Consider the following 13,389-nt stretch of genomic DNA (forward strand, 5'->3'; position numbering starts at 1 on the left):
TATCTCACGTTAACGCTATTCAGGAGAGGCAGATTAAGGTTTGCTGGGGCCCCACCCCATCCCCACCCCTTCTTCCTGCAGCCCCGGCCCCATTCCACCCCTTCCACTCGTGGCCCCGCCCACAGCCCCACCCCTTTCTGCCCCTTCACCGGGGCCCACCCCATTCCACCCAGGCTCCCCCCCAATTCCGCCGCCCACTGCAGCCCCAAAGCCCCTTTGGCTCCTTTCTGCCCACCCCCTCCAGTCCCAAGACTAGAGAAGCTTTGTCCCCGTGCCATGAACCCAGGGTGCAGCAGGGAGAGCTCCCAAGGCCATAGCAGGAGTCCAGGTGCTGAGGCTTTCCCTGCCACGTCCTGTGCTTCTGAAGGGGACCAGGGTTGGGGCACTGGGGCTTCTCCCACCCTGCCCACCCACCTGCTGCTTCTGCTGGAGAGCGGGGTTGGGTGCGTGGGGCTTCCCCTGCCACCCCTCAGCTTCTGTGTGGGATGGGGGGAGGTGCTGGGGCTTCCCCCACCCAGGGACTTCTGCTGGTGATGGGGTCAGGGTCCAGTGTGGGGGATTTCTCCAGCCCACAGCTTCTGCCAGGGATGTGGACGACATGAGGGGTTGCTGCGGGGACGGACAGACGGGGACTTCCCGCACCTGGCGGCTGATGCCGCCGCTGCAGAGCAGGGTTGAGGCACAGGTTCTTCCCCCACAAACTCCCTCCCCCCCCCCCCCATGCACACACATGCCAGGGACTCCAGGCTTCCGCTGCTGTCAGCAGATTTTTCCAGGGTCCCCTACTTGTCCGGGGCCCCTGGCATGGGCCCCATTGGCTAATGTGCCACTGCTATTCAGCTACAGTCTGATGGTTGAAGAGACAAGGGACTGGGAGACAGCACACTTGAGGTCTTTTCCCAACTTGTTATTTTCTTGCTGTGCTACAACATTAGGAATGCCACTTAAACTTTCTGTGCCTCAGTTCTCCCATGTATAAAATTAGAAATATAATTCTCACTCAACTGTGCAGGGCCCTTTAATATTTGCATATGAGAAGTATTCTATGACTCAAATTCAGCAAGTACCTGAAGTTAAGCACAGGAGTAGTCAGTCAATGGAACTACAGTACTCAGATGCTGTAAGTTAGGCATGTTTTAAGTACCTCAACAAATCAGCGTCTATGAGAGGCAAGTATTTTCTGATTATTAGATACATTCACATGGAGGATAGGCCCATCAATGGCTATTAGCCAGGATGTTTGCCAGAAGCTGGGAATGGGTGACAGGGGATGGCTCACTTGATGATTATCTGTTCTGCTCATTCCCTCTGGGGCACCTGGCATTGGCTGGTGTCAGAAGACAGGATACTGGGCTAGATGGACCTTTGGTCTGACCCAGTATGGCCATTTTTATGTTAATCCAATTTTGGACCTGCTGGCCAAAATCTTCTGACAAGTTGTAGGTGATGCTTTTTTATTACCTAAAAATGTATTTGTATTTATCTGTGAGCTGACACTAAATAACCCACATTATTGCCATTTTTGTCAGCTCTTGTAACTCACACTGGTAATATTACTCCTGGGGGAATTCTGCGCCACTGCACAGATGCATAACTTTTTGTGCAGAAAAAAGTTTCTGACAGAAAGTTGCTGCAGTTCTGCCTTTTGCAGAGGGCACTGAGGCAATAGAACACAGCAACAGTTCCCAGCCAACTAAGGAAGAGAAAGAGCCTGCCTTCTTCACAATGCCTGTCGGGCCAGGTCAGGAGACAGGAAATATGGAGAGACAGGCAATGTGGGGCTGCTGGGAAGTTCAGACAGGGGCTCATACAGACTAGCTGGGGAGGACAGACTGGGGCAGGGGATGAATGGGAGTGGAGGTGCAGGGCCACAGGGGGGAGGGTGGTGCAGGCCCACATGGGGACAGGGAAAAATTGCAAGGCCACATAGGGACAGGGAGTGGTGGAGTGGGATCACAGAAACACATGGGAACAGGGGCAGGGGGTGCAGGGCCACATCGGGGAGTGGGTGTCTGAGTGGGGGTGGAGGACACATATGGACAAGGGGTGCAAGCACACATGGGGGTGCAGGAACACATGAGGATGGGGCAGATGTGCCTGACTGAATGGGAGAGGGTAGGGGTCAGCCAGGGTCTGCAAGGAGGAAGCTCCCTAACAATGCCTTCCCACCCCCTGACCTCCCAAAATACTGTTCCATACTTTTCCCACCCATATCTAACAACCCTCCAAGTTCACACCCAGGATCCTTCCCAGCAATTACTTCCCTCTCCCTTAGCGCTTCTGTTACTCCTGACTACCCCAAGCCTTTGCACTGCTTCTGAGAGGTGCAAGAAATATGGTTCTGTATTGTAGTTTAAATGAATTATTACTCAGAGTTCTATATTAATATGCCTAGTAAGAAATCTATTTGTCAAAAAAAAAATTCCTGAATCTTTTTTGTTGTCTGTATTGCTACAGACATACTTGCTGACAGGTATTTTGAAATAAATGACCAAAAAAAAATTGAAACCTGGTGTGATTATATTGTGTTATATTGACAAATACAATATGCAGAATTTTGCAGAATTTGAAAATATTGTGTGCAGAATTTTTAATTTTTTGTAGCAGAATTTTTAATTTTTGGTGCAGAATTCCCCCAGGAGTATAATGTGTACATATGAGATGGACAAGTTGGGGAATAGTATCTAAGAACAAGCGTTCACTGGCTCAATGCCATGTTCTCTTGTGACTAAAATGGCCTGTTTGAAACCGCAGTGTGTTTATGGCCACAATGCCCACTCTGTGACAGCAGTTTTTACACAGGTGTGACTTCAATGAGTCCAGGGTAACCAAGGTGGAGAATCTGGCCTAAATCTTTTTATTTAGAAAGGAAAATATATTGTGAGACTAGAAACTGCCCAAAGGGAAAGTGACGTGCTTAAACAACAAACAGCTCCAGGTGCACCTGTTGCTTCAAAGGAAAATGCATCCATTCTGGCAGCCACTACAGTGTTTGATTTCTGAGGCTCACTGAAATGGTTGCTCAAAGGAATGACTGGATGACTCAGAGATTTGATACCCTGGAAGTAACTGTTTCAGGTTTTGATCAAATATTTCAACAACTGGATGCTCAATGGATGATCAGATGGGGAAATCACTTATGTACGAGTAGCAGTAAGAGATAAGGGTATTGCACTAACTGGCCTATTTAGACAAAATGAATTGCTTAAAGCTAAAATAGGCCACCTTGAAAATAAAATGTGGGGCAAAGCCACCAGATTATATATCTGCCTCAAACTCTATTAGTCAGAGGGAAATTATAAGAAATGGCTTCCAGTGGCTCTAGGAGCAATTAGTGTATCTTGTCTATAACTTGATTCTCTTATTTCTTTGCCTATTAACTGAAACCAGATCTTAAGTTGAGAGAGTACAAACCAAAACCCCATATCTGAATAGTCTTGTATCTTAGAGGGTTCAGAATTCATATCTGCTTCCAAATGGCATGGCTTGCCCCTATCTCTATAATAGACAAATCCAACCCCTTTTTTGAGCACTCTGAATTTGAGGGTTTGGTGGAGGCTGAAATTCAGATTTTGTGACTTGGAGTTCACAGCTACTAGAGGCAGGAGCCAACTGATGCCTAGAGCACTCAGAGCTAAGGTGATTGTCACCAGAAATGTGATCAGCAACTATTCTATAGAATAGTTATAGAACAGGAGAGCCATTGTATTGAAACAGCACTGGGATCTTCCGAGATAAGAGGAACTGCAAGGAGTTGTGCCAAAGCTCTGAAGCACTGCGGAGAGCCACATCAGCCAAAACACCAAATCATTAGGGAGTGGTGCATTGCAGCTGAAGCAAAGAGGTGTGACAGTAAGGAGGAGTTTGTGCTGGCAACCACTGGGGCACAGAGGAGAAGTGGAAGTAAGGCTGTTGCCATGACATCCCCTCAGAGCAACACCTGGAGTCGTCAATCTTATCTGCATTGAAGAGTTTTCTGCTTCCAAGAGCCAAAACCTGTCCACAGCAGCTACTTGGGCTGTGACTATTACAAGTCAGAATCAGCAGCTTTGCATTCTATTCCCTATGCTGCTGAAGACTGCCTTTGTGTCCTTTGGTAGGTCTTTTAGGGCCGCATGTTTGAAAGTGACCCCTAACTTTGGTTGGTGCCCAACTTTAGATGCTTGAGACCTGGTTTTCAGAGTTATTTAGCACCCACAACTCCACTGGAAGTCACTGGTGATTGTGAACACTCAGCATCTCTGGGAACTATGCTCTGGGTGTCTAAAGTCAAATATTAATGCATCTTGTATAGAGCCCACCTTTCAAAATGTGTCTCTCAATCTTTTTGTGTCTAACAGATGTTGCAAAGTTAAATTAAATGCTGTTTGTGAGGCCCTTGAATATCCTAGGATGGCAAATTGTATGCAAGTATTCATAGGTCTTGCTGGGAAATGTATGGCACTCTGGCAGTACCACGTGTGAAGTGCAAGTCAGAGCTGTTTGGAGCTTTATCCCAGTGGTGTTCAAAGAAAGGAAAGAGCTATTTGTTCTGTACATGAATTTAATTCTGGTGTATTGAAGAATAACTAGAGAGCAGAAAGGAACATCAGATATTAGAAGAGCAGTTTACCTTTCTTCTGGAATGCTTTCTTTATTCAAACATGTGTTCATACAGAGCATTCTTTGCACCTTGGCGATGTGTCTTTGATTTTTATCAGCCTGCCTCTAATTTCTGTATCACAGTGTGGCCCGCTAGGGACTGTGCATTTAATTCAGTAACTTTTGAAATTATTTTTAGCTTTGTACAGGAAAAAAGAAAAAGGATGAAAAGAATGAGACTGGATAAACTTGTATAGTGACGTATGGCATCCAGATATATGCTCCTGAGATAGAAGCCCAGCCTTTGAGGGTTTCTGCAAATTCATCCCAGGGTCTGTGACCCTGCAGTCACCTCTGCACATCTGTCTGAATTGAGTCTGAATTGAGCTCAGCCCTAGGAGACTATAAACATGGCCCCCAGCTCCCTGTTGCTAAGGGAAGATAGGCCAACTACCTAATTCTACCTCTGGTCCTCTGGGAAGGAAAAGGGGACAGGATGGAAATGAGGGCCATCTGGTTCCATTCTTTCCCCCTCTCTCAACAAGCAGGCAGAGATGATGACTGGCATATTTCCCTGTTAGCCTCAAAGTCACATTTCCAGGCTCCCCTGTTGTAATGGTCAGAGCCTCAGGAGCACTGTGGGACCAGTCCTATTTTCACTGGAGCCAGTGGAAATCTATCCAGTGTCTCCAACGGGAGAAGGCTAACCAGATTACACCAGAATAAGTACTTTCCCGGGGAAAACTCCCCTAGACACCTATAAAGTATTTGCCCATGTTTGCCTCTTCTTTTGAAAAGTACTCAGTATATTTTGTTCCCTGTGAGCTGGTCAAAAGATATTGCCTGATGCCCAGCAGCAGTCTGTGCAGCTAAATCTCGCTGCTTATTTTGTAACACTGCCAATACATCTGCCCCTTCCTTTCCATCCCCAATGCCAATGCCCTTGTCTATGCCTTGATAATCTTCCTCCACTAATAAGCCAACCAGTGGACCAAATTCAATGATGGATCCTAGTCATGTGCCACCTGAGGCACGTTGCGCATATGCTAAGAAGCCTACTTGAAGGGCTTTCTTGCTTTCCCATCCTCCACTTTGCTCACCCTAATCTAGCTAAAATACCAATTCCAAACTCATCTTCTCCCCACCTCCCCTTTTATGACTCCCTTCCCTGGTTTAGCATCCCCGCCCACAGAAATCTCACACTCATTGGCCTCCCTATGGCAATCCTCCACTGCTTTGTCCCTGCCTATGATACAGCATCTCTGGTCAGCCATCGCTCTCCTCTTTGAGAGAGCTGCACTCTTCACATTCTGCCTCCCTCCTCTTTGCTTCCTTCTCCCATCCATTTGGCTATGCTTTCTCCTATGCCTGAAATGTCCTCCTATGACCTTAAATGTCCAAACCAGAATAAGTCACACCAATGCAGTGCATCTACGCCATTTGTACATAGGCATAGTTTGACTTCTGTGTCGGGGAGTGGCAGAGACAGAGGGCTTTACTATTAATAATAGGTATAGGTCTGACTTCCAGATTTGCCGCTTGTTAATGGTACTTAAATTACAGTGTACTTGAAATCACAAATACAGTTTACATTCATTATTTAATCAATCTTATTTTTTTGTTTTAACTTATTTGACATGGTTGCCAGCTACCACTTAAAAATCAACATTAGCATAAAAGCAAATTCTTGAATAAACAGAACCAAGCATTTACATGCAACTATTAATCGTGTGTCTCTGGTTTTAGAGATACATAAACATTGTCTTAATGCAGAAATACTGTATTTACCTTAATGTAGTTTATTTCAAAACAGACGACAGCAATAACAAGCTGCCCACTTTTGTCCTCCCTCTTTGCAGACCCAGTTCATGCCAGCACTGACCCACAGTGATCCTCCAGCCCAGCCAACTGGGCCACATATGGGGAGCAAATTCTGTGCCTGCCCTAAGGTTGCCAACTTTGGTTGGATGAATTCCTGGAGTTTGCATCACATCACATAATCTTTAATTAAAGATTAATCTTTAATTCCTGGGGGACTCCAGGACACTCCTGGAAGGTTGGCAACCCTAGCCTGCCCGAGGCTTCAAGGGCTGGGCCCACCATGGGGCCAGATGCCTGCCTTGTAGTTTGTTCTGGTCTTGAACAGGGATCCAGTGGGGATTTAACCAGCACTGTGAGGTGGCTAATGCACAGGAGTTCCCAGCCAGGGGGACCTTAGAAGCCATGGCTGGAAACCACCCTGCCTCCAGGGGCTCGAGGATGGGCTGGGACTGCCCCATTCCTGCGCATGGGTATGCTGTTGACTCAGAGCCGGGCCCAGTTGGTCACATGATGCGGCCAGGCATCCTCCCTGTGTGGCAGCTGGCAGAGCCAAGCCACTCAAGTGACCTTGGAGGCTGGGTGAGCTGCAAGCTGCGCCCTGTGGGGAGAGGCAGGAAGCAACATCTGGGTGCTGCAGGGAGAGGCTGTTAATTTCCGGGAGGGGACTGAGGATAAGTGGTGAGAGGTGCCTGGGGGCTGCGACTCGAGCCTTTGGGGGTTGGCCGAACCTTTAAATTGTGCCCCCCCCCCACTATCAACAGTTATGTGTCACCTCTGGTTAAGTCTAAGGATGCAGTTTATAGTGTTGCCAGTTTTGGTTGGATGTATTCCTGAGGGTTTCATCACATGACATAATCTTTACTCTAAAATTAATCTTTAATTCCTGGAGGCTCCAGAGCAATCCTGGAGGGTTGGCAGCCCGAGTTGAGCATTGTTGCCTCACTCTCTGCAAATACCACAATACCTGCTGTGAGGGGCAGGAATCGGAGAAGCTCTTGGGTTGCAGTTGGCTTTGCCCCTCACACTGGGAATCGTGGGGTGCACAGAAAATGGTTTTTTAATCTGAATTGTAAACTACTGAAAAAATCAACGTATGAAGTTGGGGGGGCAGTGGGGGCAAAGCCCCTACTGTACACCCCAGTCTTTGCCCATGCATTTCTACCAGTGCAACTACACTGGTGGAAACATCCCTAATGCATCCAAGACCTGGCTAAAGTTACATCCACACCTGTGGTTCTATATACAGTAGAAGTGTTCCATAATAAATTATGCCAAACAAATAACCAAAGATCCATGTTGAACAAGAAACATTTACACGCATTTGAAGCAAGCAGACCACACTTGTGTCCATGAACCTTCTAGACACAGAGGGATCAAAGGGAGAAGGCAATTAAAAGGAGGAGGATGACAAGGTTGCAGGAAAAGTAAATGAATTATTAGAAGCAATCCTCACTACAAAGGGTGATGGGGAAATCCCCAACCCAAGAGAACTCTTTATGGGAACTCTTGGTGTGGTGATAACAGAGGGAGAAATCTCTAAGGAAGAGATTATGGAGCAACTTGACAAACTTAATTACAGTAAATCACCAGGACCAGATGATGTTCATCTGAGAGTTGTGCGAGGTCTAAACTCCAAGTTAGCGGTGCTACAGACAAACATATGTAACGTATGCCTTAAAAGAGCAACTTTTCCTGGCTGGTATAAATCACTGCCTTGGTGCCTGTTTTCCAAAATAGAGCTAAAAGTGACCTTGGGGATTACAGGTGAATAATTAATACCACTGATTCAGGGAAACTGATTCAGAGTAGTCAGAAAAATACCTTTCAATTTGGGAAATACAGTTATGTGGTCAAACCAGCAATCCAGTTTCTGGTTCTTGTTTTTAGAGGGTTTTTGAGGAGGTCCCTTTGCCAGAAGGAATTTTATATTATAACACAGGGGTAAAATTCTTTCTCCAATAAAAAACTGGCTGAACACCAAGAGACAGAGTTGTAATTAATGGCTGTTTACCGAAGTGTAGGCAACATAAGGTGCAGAGATCAGTACTGAAACCACTTTTGGACAATATTTATTAGTGACTTCAAGACAATAGATCGCAACTTGATGAAATTCAGCCATGACACACTAATATTTAATTTAGTAAAAAGTGAAGGAGGCACATAAGAAAATCCACAAGGACCTAATTAAACAAGCCAAATGGCAGGTGGAATTTAACTTAGATAAATGCAGGATAATATAAGGAAGGGAGAATAATTTAAGCTTCTCATATATGCTGATGTGTCTGAACAAGCAGCTTTCTCAAAGGGAAAAGATCTAGGAGTAATTGCGGGCAGCTCATTGAAGATTGCTGCCTGATGTGCTTCCGTCAGGAAAAAAAGGAGGGGGAAATAAAGATTTGCTTCAGGTATGCAACATAATGAAGGCTATAGTATATACACGATGAACTGGAAAAGCAGTAAAAACAAATTAAAGGAAATAATTCTGCAGATTTCAGTGCTGTAGCAAGTTATCATATTTTGCAAGATTTAAAGTATTCGCTCATTTTATCACCATTAATAACTTTTGCAGCAATTATACAAAGAAAATCAAACATCAGGTTCTGTGTCATAAATTTATCTTCTGTGAAGGACAGTAAGGAAAATGTCTTCATAATATTGCATAGTTTGACAAGTGCATTTTTGGTTGGGGCAGGGATCACCTCCCTCTGAAACATCAAGTATTGGCAACGGTTAAGAACAGGGGAATAGACTAGATAAACCAGTCCAGTAGGCAACTTTTATTATACTCTGATGGTCCACTGAGCCAACAGTAGAAAAAGAGACGTACATTGGGCATTTCTGATTTAACAAAATTTGATCTTTAGCTGATGCTTACATTACAGCTTGGCATGTATTCAGTGTACTTGGTCATTAAATATTAGAGCTGTGTTCATTTCATTAGAGGATGAAAGTTCTGTTTTGCAAAGGATTTGAAATCTGGCTTTAGTCTGAACTCCATGACAATCGACAATTTCAAAATTCTATGAGAAGGAAAATTGTGAAAAAAGTATAGTTTGAGGCCTCTCAAAATGTTTTGTGTTGGAAAATATTGTTTTGTTTCAGTTTTGACTTTTTTGTTTTGTATTATATCATGCACAATAAAAACACCTAAACAAAGTCATTTCAGAATGAAAAATCAAAATGTTCCGTTCCAAAAAATGTTGAAATGACACATTTTGACATTGATGCAACTTTTTTCCCCGGTGTTCTTCAGAAACAAAATTCTGGTGAAATCAACCTGATTTTGTGAAGGGGTTTTGATTTCAGACAGACTGCATATTCTGGTGGAATATGGCTGCATCAAAGTTTCTTCCACCATCTCTTAATAAACAAATGGGAAAATTTCATTCTATTGTGATCCTATTGCACCAGGGATGGATCTGGCCCAATGACGTTAATTCTCTTCTTAATATTTTTCTTGAGTGAACTTTTTCTTGCCAGTTATGGAGTCTGAAACATTTTTCTCCTACTTCCACCCAACACTCAAAGCAGTGCATAAGAGCTGCTATCCTTCAGGTTGTTGTAAAGTTATTTATTTTGCAATCAGTCCTTCTGTCTATGGTATATGAAATATAAACATCTTTGATATTTACCGCTGTATATTACTGGGGATTGATTGTCCCCTGATCCAGTCCTAAAGAACAACGTGGAGTCTTTAGCCACCACATCTAGCCTTTGGAAACATTTCTACTTTTTGCTTTTATTCCTTTTAAGGAATTATGCAAACATCTTCCAGGGGGAATTTGAAGACATTTCATCACAATAGAGGATTATTGGCATAACGTGTGTCATTCTCAGTTAATATTGACAGGTTCATGAACATGCTGCATTTGGTAGCAGTGTTTCTGTTATTAAATTGAAACTGCTGAAATCTGATAAAATCCTGCCAAAGCAAAATATCTAGGCTGGGGGTAAAATGATCAAAAGTGCCTATGGCCCAGTTTTTAAAACGTGATTTGGCATTGCAGTGTTCAATGTTGCAACACCCAACTGATTTAGGAGCCTAAATCTCATTTTCAAAAGGAATTTAGGCAGTTAGGAGCCTGAGTCAATGGGATTTAGGCTCCTAAGTATCTAAATCCCTTTTTAAAATGAGATTAGACTCCTAAATCCAGGCATTAAAACAGTGTGCACCGCAAGGCCTATATGACTTTAAATATATGGGCCGTTGGGACTTAGAGGCCTAAGTGTCATTTTTCAAAGTCACTTTAAAAAAATTTGAACTTAGGCTCCTAAGTCACTTTGGGCTAGATTCACAAGGGGGACTTGGGCATTGCAATGCCTAACTCCTAGGCGCCGTGGAATTCTTTGCCTTGAGTGAAGTGCCCAGGCTTCCCATACAATGCATGGAGAGAGTTAGGTGCCTAAGAAAGGGATCCTCAGAAGCCAACAAGCAGAGTGGGGAGCTGCCTAAACCAGCCAAGAGTGAAAAGGAGAAGAAAGCGGTCAGGTCTAGGGTCCAGATTCTCAGACTACTTAGGCACCTATCTCTACTTGGCATTCTCAGCCGGGAACCCGCTCCTGGAGTTAGGCACATATGCCAGGTGAGCCCTTCCCTGTGGGGATCTGGGGATTGACTCTTTAGCCCAGTAGTTAGCGCACTCACCAGGGATGTGGGAGAACCAGGTTCCAGACCCTGCTCCCATTAATATGTAATTACTTATGCAAAGCAGAACAGCTCCAACAGGAGAGATTGAGAGAGAGACCCGACAGCCTGGTGGTCAGGGTACTCAACTGGGATGTGAGAGACCTGAAATCAAGTATCCACTCTAAATCAGGCACAGCAGAGATTGAGCTATTGGACGTATATGCACACAGTAATTCCTGAGCTGCTCACCCCGACTATCTTTTGTGCTAGGTAGGCTTGCTGAGAGCATGCCTCCTGGATCAGGCCCCCCAAGGTGAGATAAGCGGGGGAACACTTAGATGGAGGGCTCCAAGCAGCTTGTTAACTGGAAGGCAGCATGAGGAGTTAAGTGGCTTTGTGCATGCCTACCAGCCGAAACATAGTTGTCTGTAGGGTTAAGAGGCAGCTGAGCTGTGGTTTGAGAATGTCAGTGGACCTGGGTGACTAAGGAGTCAGTTAGCCACCGAAGTACATTTTGTGTATCTAGCCCTTGAGCACTTTTGAAAATTTTACCCTAGATCTTTATGAAAATATAAATCCCAAATGTACAACTTCACCAGGGTTAAACATGGTTTAAGAGGGGTAAAGTAAAGTTCTTTATGCATCCATTTTAAAAAATCGATATTGGCTCCAAAAAGTCATTTCCTTATAAAAATCCTCATCACAAACTACAAACCTCTTTTATTAGTAATGAAGCAGGTGAATATGTGTGAACAACTATCAGATTTTTAAAACCACTAAAAATGCTATTTCAAATATAAAATACCCCAACTGTCACATTAAAAATAGATCAAAGTTAGCAAGGTACAAAGAACCCCATCACTTTTATCATTTGTGTCCAAACTAATTTACATAGCTAGCCAGTCATTATCACCGTTATTCTTTTTCTTTCAATAGCACCTAGGACCAGACCTAGCATGGACCAGGATCGGTCAGAAGGATCTATCCAACTGATCTCTTCTTCCATCAGTAACATTCCTCTGATTGGAAAGAGTAGGATTGTAGTGAGCACTATGCATAGTAGGGTTCTTACTCCCTCTGTTTTTCTTTAAACAGCATCTTGAAATTACAATGACTTTTTCTAGGTTGACCTATAGCAATAGGATATCCTTACAATTCAGTGTCAGCAACTAACATGTCTCAGGCTAAGTCTACACTACAGACCTATATCCCTATAACTATATTGCTCAGGGGTGTGAAAATCCACACCCCTGAGTGCTATAATTATACTGCCTAACCTCTCTCCCTCCCTCCCCCCCCCCATCCCCAGTTCTATGACAATGGGAGAGCTTTTTGAGGAAGTGGATTAACTATGCCAGAGGAGTTCTCCAGTAGGTGTAGTAACATCTTCACTAGAACACTAACATCTTCACTAGTGGCACAGCTGCACCACTTTATGTGAAGACAAGCCCTCAGAGGTTACATTAGAAAACACTACAGAAAAATCATCTGCTGTGTTTAAAGCACTCCTGTCTGTCCCAGTCAAAAGTGTTGTGATAACCGTAATTGATTACTCTCATTCATTAACCCTAATCACCCCAAGCATCACTGGCAACATCACCGAATGTGGCCAATAGAAATAAAAAGCACAACGTACTCAGAAGTGATTATGCATAACCATTTTTGCAAATAATAGAGAGCGAGACCTCTTTGGGGCAGTTGTTTAGAATTTGGGGGGGTGGGAAGGGGTTCTATTCATACTAAAGCAATAACTTAGCTGACCAAACAGCTCGCGTTCTGAGTGTGATTCTACAGTGCTGGAGAAGCACATCTGCATGGTTCACAGAGAGCATTTCTTAGATCACTGAATACTGATGATTGGTCAAATTGTTTTGATTAGTTTATTGCAGTCTGGGGTGCTTTTGAATGATGCACTGCAATAATCAGGATGAACCCATCTGCTATTAATGTGAATGCTATACATATTTTCTCTGATACTTCCATTGTGACTGAGAATTAACTGGGCCATTATTTTAATAGGTTTCTTTACTATTCCCTCGGGATCCCATCACTTGGAGGGAAAGAGTGCGCAAACAAATTGGGAAAAAGTGAGAGAACCCAGTAAGGTAATACATAAATGTGGTTACATTAATAAGAGAAAATAGGCTAAGTAAATATAATTCTGGATTCCTTCCAAGGGTCTCTGAAGAACAGAGGAATGTTTTTGCTGTTCAGTTACACAGCTGACCAGGGCTATTTCCATGAAAGAGGGTTGTGTTTGTTTGCCTTTTGGTTTTCAGCATGAAATATAGTCTGGTCTTGTTTCCTTTGCTATTGGTGCTGTCCAAATGTCTCTGAGCTGAGCACTGTCATGACTTATT

The 13,389-nt window shown here is 44.0% G+C and overlaps 2 long non-coding RNA genes across 3 annotated transcripts in view; one reads left to right on the plus strand and one right to left on the minus strand.

Annotated features, from left to right (window-relative positions):
- Window positions 1–13,389, plus strand: part of LOC125631890 (uncharacterized) — a 442,082-nt gene that overhangs the window by 336,546 nt on the left and 92,147 nt on the right. The window lies entirely within an intron of this gene.
- LOC125631889 (uncharacterized) overlaps window positions 1–13,389 on the minus strand; it is a 66,792-nt gene that overhangs the window by 51,855 nt on the left and 1,548 nt on the right. The window lies entirely within an intron of this gene.

Source organism: Caretta caretta, chromosome 2 (genome assembly GCF_965140235.1).
Source record: "Caretta caretta isolate rCarCar2 chromosome 2, rCarCar1.hap1, whole genome shotgun sequence".
NCBI classification, from domain to species: Eukaryota; Metazoa; Chordata; order Testudines; family Cheloniidae; genus Caretta; species Caretta caretta.